The sequence below is a fragment of the Melospiza georgiana genome, chromosome 5, assembly GCF_028018845.1.
Source record: "Melospiza georgiana isolate bMelGeo1 chromosome 5, bMelGeo1.pri, whole genome shotgun sequence".
Lineage (NCBI taxonomy): Eukaryota > Metazoa > Chordata > Aves > Passeriformes > Passerellidae > Melospiza > Melospiza georgiana.
The window spans coordinates 49,040,847-49,058,957 of NC_080434.1; the positions used below are offsets into that span (position 1 = coordinate 49,040,847).

General features: G+C 39.5%; 1 long non-coding RNA gene across 3 annotated transcripts; it reads left to right on the forward strand.

The window, feature by feature from the left end:
• The first annotated feature begins 1,703 nt into the window (after positions 1 to 1,703).
• Positions 1,704 to 17,604, forward strand: LOC131083446 (uncharacterized). 3 transcript variants are annotated; one of them, XR_009114449.1, is made up of 6 exons: positions 1,704 to 4,234; positions 4,923 to 4,997; positions 10,890 to 11,093; positions 13,124 to 13,258; positions 13,550 to 13,759; positions 15,045 to 17,604. It is a non-coding gene; the product is annotated as an uncharacterized LOC131083446 (long non-coding RNA). The 3 variants fall into 3 exon arrangements; XR_009114448.1 differs by having other exon boundaries at positions 1,704 to 4,997; XR_009114450.1 differs by having other exon boundaries at positions 1,704 to 4,997; positions 10,890 to 10,991.
• Positions 17,605 to 18,111: the final 507 nt, after the last annotated feature.

Below are 18,111 nucleotides of genomic sequence, written 5' to 3' on the forward strand. Positions count from 1 at the left end.
TAGCACAAATTAGTCATACATGCTGCTGCTGCCACTTAACGCTACATGGCATGATACTACCTACCCCACCTCTCACATTTTACTCACGTCACTTGCATTGATTAGATGGGGATTTCTGCTGTTAGGTTATGGCAAGGCCTGTTTGGCATCTGAGGAGAGTTTCAGTGGATGCTGGGGTCAGGTTTTATGTAATTTAGAACTATGGCTACTGGTAGTATAAGATGGATTCAACCTGAAGGCTGAAAATTATCAGAAACTTCACTTGGGAGGGTGAAAAACACTTCCTAAATTAATTTTTAATACCTCTTTGTGTACTGGGTGTGATTAGTGCTTCTTAAGAGCGTTAGATCCATTTCTGGTTGTAGGAGCATGAGATTTCTGTTTTATATATTTTCAGTCTGAGTTTAAGGGAATTGAGCCTGTGTTTTCTGTCTGAGTGGTCTTACTGTGGGCCCATGAAATATTTGATATTGAGCTGGGAATAGGAGCTCTCAATTCCCATTAAATGTATTTACTTTTATATGTAGTACTTAGTACTTCTCTTAGGAGAACAGCACAGCTGAGGAGGACTTGGTTGTGGAAGTCAGGTTCTGGCTTTTTGCCTACCACTGCCTTCTGCCCTTTTCCCTTCTTCCTTTCTGCAGGGTTGAGTCTCAAGTTTGTATTCTCAAATTTATATTTGGATGCTCTTTTGGAATGGCCCTGGAGAAGACACAATCAACTATGGTCTTAAATGCTGAATTTGGACCAAAATGAAATGGACCAAATTCAGCATTTGCTCTCAAATGCTGAATATCAGTGTTCATCTACTGAACAGCCTCTGACCTGGTATGTATATAAAGGTAAAACCTGCTCAGCCTGTCCAGTGGTCTGAAATGGTAACACTAAATTTTTCTAGGAATCCAGCAAGATGACAGCTCCAGATAAAAGTGAAGAAGCATCTGGGAAAAGGCTGGCTGTAGCTCATGTGACATTTCATAGCTTATGCGAGCAATTTTCATGTCAGGAGGGCAGCCAGTGCAGGCACAGAGAGACAGAAGTTGCATCAACTTCAGCACAGCCAAGTGAGCCTGGAAGAAAAATTCCAAATACAAGGTGGAGGGTTGTCCCAGTCTGAGTGCAGGAAGGAGCTGGTAGCACCCTCATGCTGTTAGGGGAGGGAAGATGAAGGTGTGAGTTGATGTGATTAAGCCAGCAAAATTTAGAGAAATTATAGATCAAAGGCTTGTTTTTCACATGTGCTGGAGGGTCTCTAAGAGGAATAGAGAACTTACCTGTATTGCTGAAGTGCTTTAATGCTGATGAAAGCCTTTGGATGGAATTTATGTGTCAGCTCTGATGGATAGTGTGAAAGGAAACTTGCTGGAGACCTAGGAGGTGTGAAGCTATTGGGGCAAATTGCCAAAGGCATTCTAGGATGGGCAGTGTGTCCAGATGTACTCACTGTATTATTGCAATTTTGGCTATTTTTCTTAAATGACATTTTCTGTTTGTTCTGTGGAGATTTTTACTTTCTCAACTGAGAAAATTTCATTTCAAACTACAGGAAATTCATTAAAAAATGCATTGAAGTGTTTTCTTTTTCAGATAACAAGAGACTGAATAAAAAGCTACTCTGAAGTGTCGTTCACAGCATGGGAGAGCCTGCCAAAATGACACAAAAAACTCGGAGCTCCCTGGTGTTTTATTTACTGGGGTTTTTTTTTTTTTTTTGGTGTTTGGTGGTTTTCGTTTGGTTTTTTGTTTTGTTTTGTTTTGTTGATTTTTTCTTCTAATGATTGCAGATGGAGGTGTTGTTACATCCTTCCTTTACAAGGCTAATGATCAGAGCACTTGCCCATGAACAACATCGAATGTCTTCTGCCTGTTTTACAACATGTATATAGGTGTCAGCTCCCAGCTGAGATAAAAAACCTCTGTGTGTAACCTGTGTGTAACCACAGCCAGTGGGCCATTATAGCAAAGGAAAGGACCTGTGGGATCCCTTGAAGCATAGTAGAAGGTATTTTGCTTCAGGAGTCTGTCCAGGATCTGAAGAGAAAAGAGATGTATGATTCCATTGCTGCTTCAGGAGATGATAACTTCCTGCATGTTTTTCACAGTGTTTCTGGACCCCTTGTTTAAGGAACCTATACCTCCAGGAAGCCTTAGCACTAGGTAATGTACATAGAGATGGAATGGATGTTTTAGAATGCCTTCTGATTTGGCCCTGAAGGGAACTGGACTCAGCTGAAGAGGCCCAAATGCTCTGTGGGTTGTATGGACACAATTCCAGCAATAGGAAGGCTATTTTTTCCCAGGGACACAACCATCCTTGGAATTCCACAGCAGCTTTATGACTAGGTGTGACTAGGTGTTATAGTGCTGTTGATATGGGGCTCAAAGAGATAATTTGTAAGGGTAGAGGTGTCCAGCTGGAAGTTAAACAGGCCTGATTATTTGCACAAGTCTGGGCCTATCTGAATTGTTTTCACTACTGCAATATACCAGCCTCTTTTTTTACCATGCATTTGACTTTGATTCCTCTATTTATCCTCCTTAATAACAGTCTTTGCTTTTATGGAAATGGATTACGTCTGTCAGTTCAGGCTGGAAGTTGTGCTTGTGTTTTTTCTAAACCTCCAGCTCCTCTAACAGCACTGCATCTGTGCTATGTGATTCATTGTGAGCTATAAAGCACAGCAGTGCTTTGGTGACAGTGTGTGTGTAAGCTCTGCTTTGTACATGGACAGCTGAAGGTCGAGAAACTGGGATGCCTTAGGAATGCAGAAGCAGAGCCCTGCCAGATTCCCTGGGGTCCCAGAGGTGTTTATACACAGAGGCATTTGAGATGTGTTTCCATTCTCTCTGCGTGGCTCCAAGCTGTGCCTGGGAACTGGCACAGCTGGCATTATTTTAAGGCCCTTTTACTGTGTTTTAAACTTATCATATAAGATTACAAAAAATGCCACTTTGGAGAGCAAATGTGGTGAATTCTATCCCTGAATTCAAGAAAACATTGTAACTGTTTATGAATGTAACAACACAAAGAGGGTAATTGTTCAATCTGCCTAATTTTTCTAACTGGAAGCATCTTTTCCTGTAATTTTAAGAGCCTAGGATCCTAACAATATCTTGGGCTTTAATAATTTTAGCTAAGATACCAATATTGTTGCTTCTGAAGATATTTAGTTATCAAACTTGTGGCCACCTACATATCATGCCACCTGTCAGGTCTTTTTCAATCAAAACATGATGCATGTTTTATCTTGCCCTTATTTCCAAACATTGTTGTCAATAAGATGCATTCTAAAATACAAGCCATTAGTCTTCTCTGGGATGTGAATAGAATCACATGAAAATAAATGGCCACCACTTTGATACTACAAAGGTGATGAGCAGGGAAGTTGTTCTAGTATATTCTGAAATTTGTTAAAAATGCATGTGTCTACATGCTCAGAAAGGTCTGGAAAGAGCTAATCTCTAATGGATTGCTCAGTTCTCTCTCTGAAGTGTCTGTGGGCAAAACCGGGTAAGTAGGCACATCAAAACTTACATATGAAAATTTTTGTTCCTGTGCTGGATATGCCTTTTAAGTGCTTAGGCATTGAGTGCTCTCTCTGCTGAAATGCAAAACCGGTGCATATAAATGCTACCAGAAAGGAAGAAGTATGCTCTCATCAGAGAGAAAAATTGAGAAGGTGTGCTAGAAACATGAGACCTGCAGATTTTCCTGGGGAAAAAAAAATGCTGTTAGCAGCAACCCACCCAGAGTTTTTAGCCTGGAGAAAACATATCTCACTGTAAACCTGCGTGAAGCCCAAAGAAGTGGTTGAAGAAAGATTAGGATATACTGTGTTCTCAGTTTTCCTTTGAGCCACCTCCAGACAGTCCCTCTTTGGCATCCTAATCTTTGAAATCCCTTTCTGAGACATCCTAACTCTCAAATAAACATAAGGAGTCAGGGATCCCAGAGGAGGAAAACCAACAGCTTCTCCTTTGAGCCTTGCAAACCCTGGAATAAAACCAGCACAACACTTTATGTGCTGGTTCCTCCCACTAAAATCCAGCATCCACACCTATAGTAAAAGTCTGAACTTAAACCCAAGCAGATGCCATGTCATACTGATACCATAGCAAAGGCCTTTCTTCCTCCATTTTTTTCCTAGGAATGGGGAGGAAGAGGAGAGAAAGGCAGGTAACAGGGAAGTAAAGCTGGACAATGGATGGGAGGAAAAGATAACTCTATTCTCAGGTAATATTGGCATAATTTGAACAATATAAAAATTTGTTCTCAATGGGGTCATTATTTTTATGTCTTTTTCTTAAACAAGTATGCCATGCAAGTCTTGAAAAAACGTTTAAGTTTGGTCATGTAGGAATGTGTGCTGAACTCCAAAATAGGTCTTTGGTTAATTATCTAGCCTCTCTCCCTGCACATGCTCTGGTCTGGTTGTTCAATCATGGGAAGAAATTACCTGTGGCAGGGACAGGTTACAGGGGCTTAAAGTGAGAGCAGAGGGAATGAGCCTGAGCATTTTTTTGTGTCACAGCCCTTGATTTATTGTTTCTTTATTCACATGAAAGACAAATTAATTGAGTAAATTATATAGCATCTCTTACTTCTGTTATCATAGTAGCAGGGTATGCTAAATGGAGCAAATCAACCAAATCATTACTTAATCATGTGATTAATTCATTGTCATGGATTTTTCCCCATGAATATTCATTTTGTCCTTGCAAATGCATTGCTGTTTCATTTGCCTGTAACCATTATTTAGGTTTTTTCACTAATTAGTAAATACATATTACATTAATGTCTTTAAACTTGGATGAAATCGCAAGTACTTAATTCAGGTTACAAATGTCTTTGTGCTATGCTACTAACATGTTTATTTAAAGAATTTTGTAGGGAAAGTTGTATAAAATAAAGAATTTTGCAGGAGTCATGAAGAAACTCACAAGAGAAGTAAAGAAGACATTTTCTACTGTGTGTGCTGAAACTGCTGGAGAGTGAGGTACAGATTCCAACAACAGCTGAAGTACAGTGGCACAAGGCCACCAGATTTAATCTCAAGTCCTGGGTTTTTGGCCCTTTTCTTTGTTTGGTTTTGCTTTGTTTGGTTTTTGTTTAGGCTTTGTCCCATATTCTGTTTCTGTCCTTCTTGGCTATTTAGTTCCTGCTTTTCTTTGTCCAGTGCTCCACCCCAATCTCTCTTTGTAACTGATTCCCTCAACTAACCTAATAATTGGATTCAGTGGAACTTGAGGACATGCTCAAGTGCTCTCCTGAAGAAGGATGCTTTAGTTAATCAGACTGAAATTGTCTGTGAAGTAAATAACATTTATGAGGAGTTTTCTGAGTTATGAATAAATGCAAGAACAATTTGTTTATGTTAATTTTGTCACAAAGCACTTTATTAATAAATTGTTTAGACAACTAGACAAACCTCTCAGATACCTGCTGTAGAAGAGAAAAAACCTCACTTATATATTAATTTGGAAGCCTTTGCTGGCATCCTGTTGATAGCGAAGGGAGACGACCATCCGATTGATGAGCATCGAACTCTGATTTATTGATTCACCAGGCATATTTTATAACAGTGTTAATTAAGCTCATACATATTGCAAAATCCGAGCTCATCATAGGTCACAGATTACACACCAACCCCTCCTTTTGTTTTCAATACCTGTGGTTTGTTATTGAAACCAAGATTTGTGTTCTCACCCTGATATGAAAGGTTCTCAAAACCTTCATGTCTGTTCCCAAAACAGCCAAGGACAGAATGTTTACCTGTTATGAGAAGACTGCCTGAGAACTTAGCTGTTTACAGAAACAGGCTGTGAGAATTTGCTCCTCACAGCTGCCTCTTACTTTTCCATCAGCTGTATATGATTATGGCATGTCTGAACAAAACTCTATAAGCCATTTCTGAGCAAAATTCTCCAACAGCATCCCCCAGTGCAGTAGCTAGACTCTGCAGTCCTGAGCTTGGACAGTGAAAATCCTCACTGTGTGAAAAGCTGACTGGATTGCTGGGCTCAGAGATGGTGGTGAATGATGTTACATCCAGCCAGCAGCTGGTTGCTAGCAGTGCTCCTCAGGGATCAGTGTTTTGGCTGGTTCTGTTGGGTATCTTCAGTGATGATTTGGACGAGGGGATTGAGAACATTCTCAGTAAGATCACAAACAACACCAAATTGGGTGGGGGCGTTGATCTGCTGGAGGGCACGAAGGCTCTGCAGAGGGTCTGGAAAGGCTGGATCCATGGGCCAAGGCCAATTGCATGAGGTTGGCCAAGTGCTGGATCCAGCAGCTGGGTCACACCAACCCCAAGCAGTGCTACAGGCTGGGGGAAGAGTGGCTGGAAAGCTGCCCAAGTGAGAACAACCAGGAGATGCTGGTTGACAGTGGCTGAACATGAGCCAGATGTGCCCAGGTGTCCAAGAAGGCCAATGGCACCCTGGCCTGTATTAGAAGTAGTTTGGCCACAGAAGAGGTTGCTCCTGTGTAAATGGCTCTGGCGAGGCCACACCTCAAGTTCTGTGTTCAGTTCTGGGGTCTTCCCTTCAGAAAAGACACTGAGGTGCTGGAGTGAGTCTGAAGATGGGCAATGGAGCTGGTGCAGGGTCTGGAGCACAATCCTGTGAGGAGTGGCTGAGGGAGCTACCTGACAGGAGGTTGTAGTGAGGTGGGGATTGGTATTTTTTGCCATGTCTCAAATGAAAATACAGGAGGAAATGAGGCTAAGTTGCTCTAGGGGAGGTTCAGATTAGATATTAAAACATTTTTTTCATTAAAAGAGTGGCTGAACATTGAAGTAAGCTCCCCAGGTAGGTGGTGGAGTCGCTGTAACAGGAGTGGCTCCAGAGGCATCTGAATGTGACACCTGGATTGTGGTTTAGTGGTGATTATGGTGGTGCTGGGATGAGAGTTGGACTAGAATATCTTGAAGGTGCCTTCCAACCTTGACAATTGTGTGAAAGACATAATTTTATTTAATTTTTCATTTTGTTTCTTCTTGCCTATCTCCATGCTAGAAGGTAAGCACCTAGCTAGCCTTTGGGGTGGTTTTGGTTTGCATCAGCTAGTCAAGTGGTTTCTGGACACAAGTGGGAGTTCCTGATGGGAGTTTTCTCAATACATAGTTGTCCTCACTGGAGGGCAAGAGGAGAAAATGAGATCACTCAGTGCCAGCTGGCCTAAGCAGCAGGCACAGTCCCGGTTTAACCTCATAGTATAGGTGCACCAGGCTGCAGCAGGGTAGAAAAGACTTCTTGTGCTCCTTAAAGGACTATGGAGGGATGCAGCAAACTTTTTTGTTGGAAGTAAAATTTTTAAAAGCACTTGCAGAGAAATACCTCACAGCATTATAATAATCTTTGCTGGAAGCCAAATTAAGCTACCGTTACTGGCATTGTGCACCATTAGTCCCTATCTTTCAAAATAAAATTGCATGTATTATTACAATTTGGTTCTTTACAAATGCTTTTCATTTTCAAGGAAATAAGCCTAACACAGTCCTTCAGTTTGAGATGAAGCTATTTAATATTTCAGACATCTCAGATGATCTTGCTGGTGCTGCCACATGTGAACTCCACAGTCTCTGACTGCATCCAAGCAGTGCTACACCAACAATTCACTTGAGACATCCCACAGCATTTTCCACCCAGACTAAGAAATGCTGATAGCCTCGTGAATCATTAACCACGTGCCTGATGTGCACACAATCTAGATAAACTCTGCACTCTTTGTAGTCTTTCAGGTCTGACAATAATCTGTTCTGACTCTTGTGTGCTGGTGGCTGATTTTGCTGCCTTCTTGCAGATCTTGCAGATCACTTGAGTCCATGTCATAATCATTAAACATAAAGGAAACACTGGAGTTCTTTGAAGCTGAAATGTGTCATAGAGCTTACTTTGACCAAGAAAGATGTCATGAAAGATGACATTACCATAGATTTTTGTTTTCTTTGGTGTTAAAAATAAGCCTGAAAACAAGAGTGATTGAAAAAGAAATCCTCAAAACATCTAAGTTTTCAAGTCAACAAAACAAAGATTTTCAATTTTTTAATGAAAAACTTGGAAATTTTGTCCAGTTCTGATGGAAAAAGACAGATTAATATAGCAACCAAGTAGGGATATGCATGCCCCATTTTAATGCTCTTGATCTAATGAAAGAATTTCAAGTGAGGGGTTGCATCAGCTTGCAGACTTGCAAGTGGTAGAGAGATAGAGAAATACAGCATTCTAAATGTAAGAAAAGGAAGATGATTGAATCAAGGACAAATCTTGTTTTACTTTGCTGCCTATCTGCACAGGCCTGTGACCCTGTACTGCAGATACAACAAGGATCTGTACCCTGCTTGCCTTGAAGTGCAAAGAGAGAATGGGAGAGTTCAGGTGCACAGGAATGATTCCTGACCCAGGTGAAGAGCTTGAGGCTAACTCTGGTTTTTTTTTTTTTCTCTCTGGCAGGCACTGAGTCTGATTTGCAGTCTTAAGCAATAGGATTGTTTAAGTCACCATGATATATATGTTATTTATCACCTATAAAGGAATGATTTTTTTAAAATTTAAATTTATTTAAATAGTCGAATGTCTGTGCTGGTATTGCCACACTGAGCTAAAGTTTAGGGATGTAAGTAGTGACTTTACAGAAGTATAAGACTCATATGCTTGGCTGAGTCAAAAGCTCAGGTGAATGTGGGTAAATGTGTACAAACAATACATATTTATAGATCAATTGACAGATTTTGACCTTCACAGAACTATTCAATACAATGACTTTGATATTTCCAGAAACACTATATTTAAAGGCTAATTCCAGAGAAGTGTCAGGCATGAGGAAGTTTTATGTTTTTAGGATTTCAACTTATGGGTATATCTGAGGTATAGGGTACAGCATGTATCAGTTCTTGCTATTAATAATAGAAGAGAATTGAAGTTAGGAGAAGTTACTGATAAATGTAGAATGGCATTTTGACTAAATTATGGCATTCTTAGATAAGGCTGTAGAAAAGAATTAATCAGATTTAATAGCAAAGAAATTAGTAGTGGAGAAATAGAGTGTCCTGGTAAGTCCAGCTTGAAGAGAATTTTTTGTAGACAAGAAAATGTTTAGAGCTATGGAACTAATAAATCAGGAAATTATCAAGGAATGTGACAGAATATGAAAACGTGGGGCAAAAAGACCTACCTCAGCTAGAGAAAATGTTTCCTAGCTTGAGCTGAATAGCAAGCATATCTATAACATACTATTGCAGCAGACTGAAAAATATGTTAGATGCCATCTGGAAAGTTGCAGTGATTGCACTTTTTAAAAATTTCCTTCTAACAAGAAGCAATTTTGCAATCTCAGCTGTGGCAGAAATTATCAAGATGAAATGCTTCTTTACCTTTACTTAAATGATACATTATGCAAATTGAAAACAGCAATTTAAGGAAACAATTATATAAAGTTAATAGTTTCTATGATCCTCAAACAGGAAATTGTATGGGATAAAAAAAGCAAACCCTAAATGCTCTTGACTTCAAGCTAGTACAGGAAAAGAAGCTTTATACCTTTCTTCATATCAGGAATGGCAATTGCTGGTATAGACAATCCTTGTGAAACATCCCTATTGGAGGCCTTTAAACAGCTAAGAACAATTAAGTGAAGTAATACACCTGATGAAAACTTGAAATGTGAAGGTAGTAGCATCACTGGAGATGTATGGGGTAGTAAACCATTTACTTGCAGGGCAGAACTGAAAATTGATTCTTGCTCTGACCTAAATTCCTGTACCCCTTTAGATTTATCAGCTTTTATGGGATTCATGGCTCTCTGCTGGTGGTATCAAACAGCCCAGTGCTTGTGACCCATGTCCACCAGTGAGTGGTTTTTGCTAGAAATTTTTTTATGACAGGCCTTGAAACTGAGAAGATGGTCAGTGTCTCTGTGTCTGGGGCAAAACAGAGACATTCATGTGAGACAATACTGTGTCCCACTGCACTTATTCAACTCCACTCTGTGTTTCAGTGATTTTAATTACGTTTTCATGTTGCTGACTTTATGTGCTCTCTTAATTATCTGTCCGTAGAAGATTACCCTTTAGTCTTCTGCAGTTTGTCCAGCAGCTCAAACTTATGGGTTGGCACTCAAGCAAGGAGAGATACCTTTGGCATTGGGAAAAATCTTTGACATTGGGTAAAGGCTGCTATTGTATTCAAGCACAGGAGTGTTGATGGGGTTTTTTCTTATTGCTTTTTCTTTTTAAAAATCCTGTATCAGAAATGTTTCAATACTGTCAGTACTGCCTTGACTATGTGTCTAGATTAGCTGATCTCTTATGGTCCATATTTCAAGAAAAATAAGCTGCATTTCCTTCATTCAGTAAAAAAAAAAAAAAAAAAAAAAAAAAAAAAAAAAAAAAAAAAATCAAGTGTGGGTTTTAAAAATTATTATTTTGATTCATATTTTTGTGAATATAACTCCTTGTGTTTCTTAAGAGTTTACATCTTTGTTGAAAGGTTTTCTGCAACAGTCTTTGTCACATAGAGTAATTTGGTGACTGATAGTTTGTCTGCATAGTTTTTTTTTCTAATTCCATTCAGACTCTTGGTCCATATATTCATTTTTCTTGGGTAAAAATAAAGAGGCTACATTTGTACATAAAATGACCAAAATACTAATTTTTAAAAAATAAAAATATAGCTTTTATAAAAGCTTCTCTTAGAGTATGATGTTCTCAAAATTGCTTTTAGTTTTTGACTGTGCCACAGCTCAGCTTTACCATGTTGAATTAGTATGTAGAATGTAGAGGCAAGTGGTGAGATCCAAACTGTGTTTCACCTAGGCAATTCCAGTTATGTCCTACCTTATTTTCTGATGGTGCAGCTAAAAGGTCCTGTTCTTCTCTTTTTGCCAGCCCTCCACCTGCACAACTTTCTGAATAAATATTTCAGCAGCGCAATGATGGAATGGGCTGTGGTATGAAGCAGATGTGATGTCAAAGAAGCAAAAGCTGCAGGTGAATTAATTGAAGCCATGTGTGACGGTAAAAAGTGGAATATCAGTAAAATGAATGCTTCAGAATGAGGAGCAAACCTGCACCCTGTTGGCTTAAAGAAAGGTAGCTGTGAAGGACTGGAGTCACAGCTGTTATTACTGTTGATTACTACTGCTGTCATCACTACTGGTATCACTGTGCAGTGGGATAAGGGACAAGAAGAGATTGGGTGCATTAGTATCATATACTCTTGGAAATATATTTATTGGTGCAAATATTTAGGATTAGGTGTTAGATCTTAATTGCCAATGAAGGTGGAGTTTACTACATAGATGGTTGTCTGTAGTCACATGTTCTTCTGTTCAGGCTTCCCTCTGTTTTCTAATATTATAATTCACTGTTGAACGTATGGTTGAACATAAATTTGTATCAAGAGATAGTGTGGTAAGCACTGGAAATGTGAAAAAAGTTCTGATAATACAAAGCATCCTGGGATGAAACTGACGTGTCAGTTCTCTTTGAATTTTGTGAAAACAAAAGTAGGTCTATAATTAAGATGTCCAATTCTCAGACTAAACTATGAGATACAATGAATGAAGGAAACTGAGCTGAAGACAAATGGAAATAAGAAGCTCAGAAACTGATTTGAATGTGGTGTATGGAATTTACTTAAGGAAAGAAAGAAAATATCAGGAAATTTGTGATTCAAATATTGTACAAAATAACTCTGTATCTTTCTAAAGTAGTAAACTTCTCAGGTTTTTGGGAAGAATTAGATCGCCTTCGAGCAGTCAAAGAAAGACAAGATTTGAGTTAAATGCCTTAGAGATCAGAAAATGAGTAGGGTAAAGAAAATTACAGTCAACCTCAAACACAGAGTTAAAACAAAGGGCCCTTTGCTCAGTAAATAAAGAGGAAATAATGGCATTTATTATATAAAAATAGTATTAGGATGGAGAAATATTACACAGAAACAATACAACAATAATAATAGAGGGTTATACAAATGCATGAGTAAAGTCATGAGAATGAAGTATCTACCCATCAGGGATTGAAATAACAGTCTATTTAACAGAAGATCTTTGATTTCTGAGTCAAAACTTGTGGGTGATGATAATGGAGAAAGCATGATTAAGGATGATGTGACAGCTTAGTGGAAAAAGAAGCAAGCAAAGTAGCTTCATGCAAAACTAGAGGCAGGTAAAAAATAAAGGAGACATTTGCAAGAGTATTGAGGAAACCATTAAAATCAACATATAAATTATAAGAAGAATAATGAATTGTTTTGGCTGACGCTAATCAGGTGTTAGATTAACTAAGTGGACAAGAGTAAGAAGGTAGAAAATGAGAAAATAGGTCCATTAAGCTTTAAGAAGCTAATGGGTCCATAAAAAATAGATGAGAATTCAGAATCTCTAAAAAAGAAAATAAGGATGTTGAACTCCAAAACAACACAGCTCTCAATTAAAATCAGCTTTTTTCATTACTATCCTTCCAAGAAAAAAAAAATCATGTAGTATTAAAAAAAAATAAACATAAACAAATCACATAAGATTTAAAAAAATCAACAAATGGGAACATGATATTTTTCATTTTTAAATTAGCTTAAAGGCTGTATTCAATAAATGATAGAGACATACAGACTTAGACTTGAATGTACAGGTATTTTTGTTTGTATATTCACCAATTCTGAATGAGAAGCTGTGTAATTGCACTAGCTCAATGCAAGTAGTATTCACAGAGTGTCTTGTCCTGAGTGAATTATGGGCATTATGAAACCTGTTCAAACAGTCTCTGTTTAAGACTTTGGTGGATGAATGAGTAATTTGGCATCCTCTTGAGACTTGGGTGGGAGCTAGATGCTGAATTAGGCAGGCTGAAGCAGACATGCAGAAGGGTAGAAGGCTGTCAGTGAGGATTTTGGGTGTTTTCAAAGGGATTTGAGTACTTTCACAGTTTGAAGGCTCCTGAATGCAATTTTTTGGGGAAAAAACTGGGTTGGATAAGTCCTGCTGTGGAGCCTGCGTACCTCTTCTATTTAGCATTTAGCCGTTAGCTCAGATAATTTTTAACATGTAAAGAGCTGTTAACCTGAGCTCCTATCATTCACTTAAAAGCAGCCAACCAAATGGATTCATTGTAATCTTTTTCAGCACACTTTGCTTCATTAGAGAGGGATATCTGGAAAGAGATTTGACAGATCCTGGGGCCCTGAGGAACACAATTGCTTTAACACCCATGTCTGCCTTGTAGCTGCAGCGCCAGGGACCCTGCCTCGGTCATATTTGGTAAGGTACACAGGAGGATAATAGACTTTGACCCAAAGACCTTTCGAGCTTTTCAAAGTTTATTTTTAAATATTATTTAGTTTTTCTACATTCTTTTACAATCTATTGCTCAGCCTTTCTTTTCAGTGCTGTGCAGAGATTTTCCTCTCTGCAGTGCCAATCCTTTATCTTTCAGTGTGTGTCTAGTGCTCTCATCAGTCTGTTCATTCACTCTTCCCTGTGCCTCTTCTCCCCTAATAGTCTGCTGACACGTAAGATGATCACAGAAATCTTTATGTTCCTTTGTTCCAGGCACCTCGGCACAGTTCTTCATTTCTTCTTTTTGCCTGACAGTTGTGCTCATGGCTTTGTCATCCCAGTAAGTGGGAGTACAAGAGCTGGCAACATCCTGGCATCCTTTCTGAACGCACGCACTGGATAGTTTTGTTGAATGCCGTTCTGTCACGATGTTCAAAGCAAACATCTACTGCAATGCAGCTGTTTGAGCTGTGCCTGCACTTGGTACTATTTTTGTTTGCAATTCAACATATTTTCTTAAACCTCTTTTAGTAAACTCAGATACATGCTGCAGGCTGATAGCTTTTCAGAGAAAAGCATAATCCCTAGGAGCTGCCTGCCTTGGCAAACATGTACATGCCTTTCAATATGTCAACAGGCAATTATTCTAGCAGTGTTTATTCCCTCAGTTCCCTCAACCCAGCCCAACAATTGGGTATTTTTTTCACATGCCCTCACTTAAGAAAATCAGATGATGCCCAGAATTGTGAATTTGTCATCTGTGGATTCACGCAGTCACAGCTCTGATGATTTTGTTATTCAACCTTTTACATTCTTTTAGAATTATATTAGAATACATATATCTCAGAACTAGGATAATGAAATTTGTATTACTTATATGATAATGACTATGAATGTGAGTGCCATATTTTCAAAACCCAGATATTGACATTCCAGAAAGAGTCTTCACTAGATTTTTTTTTTCCAATTTCCCTGTCACAGTGTATTCCTGCCTCAGTAAAACAGTTTACCTCCACAACATTAGGAGAAAAGCAACTTCTCCACTGTTTTTCCCAATCAAGATAATTTCAGATTATAGGATCTTTCTCTGTGCATGCTCAGGGCCTCAGTTGTAATCATCCTTCAAAGGTGTAGTTTGTTCAGTAATTAACTTGTTACTGTACGGCTCATGCAGTGTACCAGTAGCTCAGATTTTATGTAGAACGGTCTGCTGATTTGAGAATGGCTTAAAATAATTTTCTTTGGGAATATATTATTTTTAAATTTAAATAGTTAAAAAAGTGGAAGCTGCTTTTTATGTCTCAGCCAATTTAGAAACATTAGAGATTAGAGTCCCCCAACTCTTTCAAAGAATGAAACCTGCTAAAATGGATTTTTTTCTCACATCATGTCTGGAACTCTTTTTTCTGAAGAAAAGTGGCTGCTACAGCACTCAGAATACTTTGATAGTGTGATAACAAATATATACTGCTGTCTGGCATGGAATAATTGCATGTTTGAGATCTGGATTTATTCCTTTCAGTTGTCTGTTAGTCATGGGGGTTGTAGTTTGAATCTTTGACAACATTTATATTGCATATATAGATTACTAAATATATATATAGATCTATATAACTATACATAACATCTATATTGAAATTTACATCTAACATCTGTACTAACATTTCATTACTATTTAACCAAGTATTATAATACTAGCATAGGTTTCTTAAGTTTGGGGGGGCTTTGGGACACTGTGAGTGTCCCCTCCCTTTCCCTCCTATTATAGGAACATCTCATCTGCAGCTGATGAGAAATTGTGGGAGCTAAGATTCATCTCAAGATGCAGTGCCAAGGCCCTGACATGCTTCATCTTTTTCTTCCACAGTAAGTTCTCTTTTCTATTTATTACAGCTGTTTCCTCCACTTGGTCCCTTTTGCACAGCATGCTTTGCTGTGTGTGTGCTCCTGGGAACTGTGTGGGCAGATGCAGATCATGAGAAGGGAAAATGTGAGCAATTCACAAAGTCCTTTGACTTACAGTACAGGCAATACAATTACTGGCCAATATGAGGAAGCACAGGTGATGGGAAATAGGTTACAGATTCAAAAAACTCTTCTTCAAGAAGAGGAAATTTTTGAAGAAGAAATATTCAGTGTTTTAATTTTATAAGAATCATAGAATCATAGAATATCCTGAATTGGAAGGGACCCACAAATATCACTGAGTCCAGCTCCTGGCCCCGCGCAGGACAGCCTCAAGAATCACACTATGTGCTCAACAACATCGTCCAAAAGCTTCTTCCAACAAGCCTTTGGATGAAAAACCTTTTCCTAGAATCCAAGGTAAACCCCCCTGACCCAGCTTCAGTCCATTCCCTCGGGTGCTGTCACTGGTCATCAGAGAAAAGAGATTGGTGCCTGCCCCTCCACTTGCCCTTGTGAGGATGTTGAAGAGCACAAAGAAGTGCCCCCTCAGTCTTCTCTTCTCCAGGCTGAACAAGCCAAGTGACCTCAGCCTCTCCTCATAAGGCTTTCTCTTCAGACCCTTCACCATATTTGTAGCCCTTTTTTGGACACTCCCTTTCTATCTAATCTTTCTGTCTTTCTCAAATGGTGGTGCCCAAAACTGCACACAGGACTGAGGTGAGGCTGCTCCAGCTCAGAGCAGAGCAGGACAATCCCCTCCCTTGCCTGGCTGGTGATGCTGTGCCTGATGCACCCCAGGACAGGCTTGGCCCTCCTGGCTGCCAGGGCACTGCTGACTCATCTTCTCATTGATGAGGACCCCCTGTAAGTGATCCTGCTCTCCAGAATCTCATTCCCCACTCTATCCATACATCCGGGCTTGCCCCATCCCAGGCAAAGAATCCAGCACCTGTCTTTGTTAAACTTCATATGGTTGGTGATTTCCCATCTCCCTAACTTCAGGGGAGAATTTTTTTTTTTTGAGGGGGGAAAGAGGGATGAATAAAGCAAAGGGGAATGTTTCTGTTCTGGAGTCTGGAGTGCCCTGTGCTCCTACCTAAAGAAGGGCAAATTATTTTCTCATGTTGACTTTACCTAAATGGAGTCAATCTGATCCCTTGTTTTGGTACAAAGTGAGACAACGGAGGATTTTAAAATTAAAGGAGTTGTGGCATTTACTGAGCAGACTGGAAAGAGGCATGGACAACACATCCCTATTGCCACATCTATTCTTTCCTAGCTACTATCACAGGCAATGGTCTGGCATTATCCCTTGGTGGGAAGAGATGTTAGAGGAGGAAGAGTGGAGGTAGGACCTGGGCCAGAGGCCTTACATAATCCAAGCCTGAGCACATGGAAAGCCTCTTTGCCAGAAGAATTTCTGCCTACCAACTTTGAGGTAACACTACTGCAACAGAAGCTTGCCACTTTTGAACGTGGCTCTTTTGATAGATTTGGCTGTATTGGTAAAGTTCTTGTATCTCATATATGAGAACACAAACATCTAGTTTGTCTCTTTGTTTTTCCCTTAGTATTCACAGTTTGCTCTGGGCACTTGCAGCATTTAGGAAGAATATCAGTCTGATTTGTTGCCTGCAAGAGAGTCTAATTAAAACAAGAGAGCAGGATGGGAACTGATGACACATAGTGCAGCTGAGCTGCTCCCAAAGCTGAACATGGCAGCTGTGGTTTTCGTCATTTGCAAAGCCTCAGCCAACACGTTGGCCCACAGAGTTAAAATAAATGTCTAATTATGTTGTTTAATTATTTCAGTTCCAAATTCCTGCTTGAAAAGTATTGCAAAAGATGTGAGAGAAGCACTGAGAGAGCCATTATCACGTCTGTGGCTTGCCAGTAAATCAGAAATCACAATGCTTTCTCTTAGTCAGGTTCCTCCCTTCCCCGTGCCTGTGGTCAGGCTGCAGAGGAAGGAGTGTGTGTGCTTGAACCAGCCTCCAGCCCTCTCCCCTCCCCTGTCACTTGGCACTGACTCACAGCACTGTTTTTCAACATGATGCTAATTAGCTGCTGAGTAGTGAGATACTGTGAACTCTGAGAGAAAAGACAGAAAAAGACTTCAAAGATGTTTACCATTTTTTCCTTTTTTAATTGTGACAGTAATAAAAAAATTTCTTATCACTGCTGTCTGGATCCAGCAATTTCTTGTGTGCAGGAAGACATTGCTCCAGGTTATTCTGGGGTGAGGAGGTTGTGACTTTGCTTTCCATGCAGTGGGCCAAAAAGAGGGAGCAAATATGGATTGCTGTGCTAAATCTGGTGGCTATAATTTGACTTATAATTCCACTTGGTACTAGTGTGCCAAGCAGAGGAAAATTGATGCAGGAAGAGAGACTGAGACTCCTGTATCCTTGGCATGTCTTGTTAGGTCCAAGTCCAGTTTGGGGCACTGACACCTTTTCATGCACAGCTTAAGCAAATGCTCTTGGTTGACGTGATGAGGACCATTAGGTCCTTCAGAATCTGTTTTTTTAGCCTGTATTCACAATATCACTTGCAGTAAATTGGTTGTTACTGTCTCAATTAACGGATCTACTGTCTTTGGACACAGCCCACCTATCAGTTAAGCTGCTTGTGAACCAAATGTTCATTAAAATTTTCTTTATCCAGAACCCTGGAAATAAAATGACTTTTCACACAGAAATGGTTCCCACTGGTCATGCATCTTTAATTAAGGGGTGGCCCACTTCTGCCATACTGTGTTATTCTAAATTTGTCATTCTTCAAATAGCTTAATAAGAGATGGATGTTGAATACATTGTAAAAATGTAGAGGAAAAAGTCTTTGAGAAAGACTTTTGTTTTTCATGTGAGTCTATTTGTCTTTTATTTTCCTGATGTTAAAGGTCTTCCCTTGCCCAGTTTTGAAAA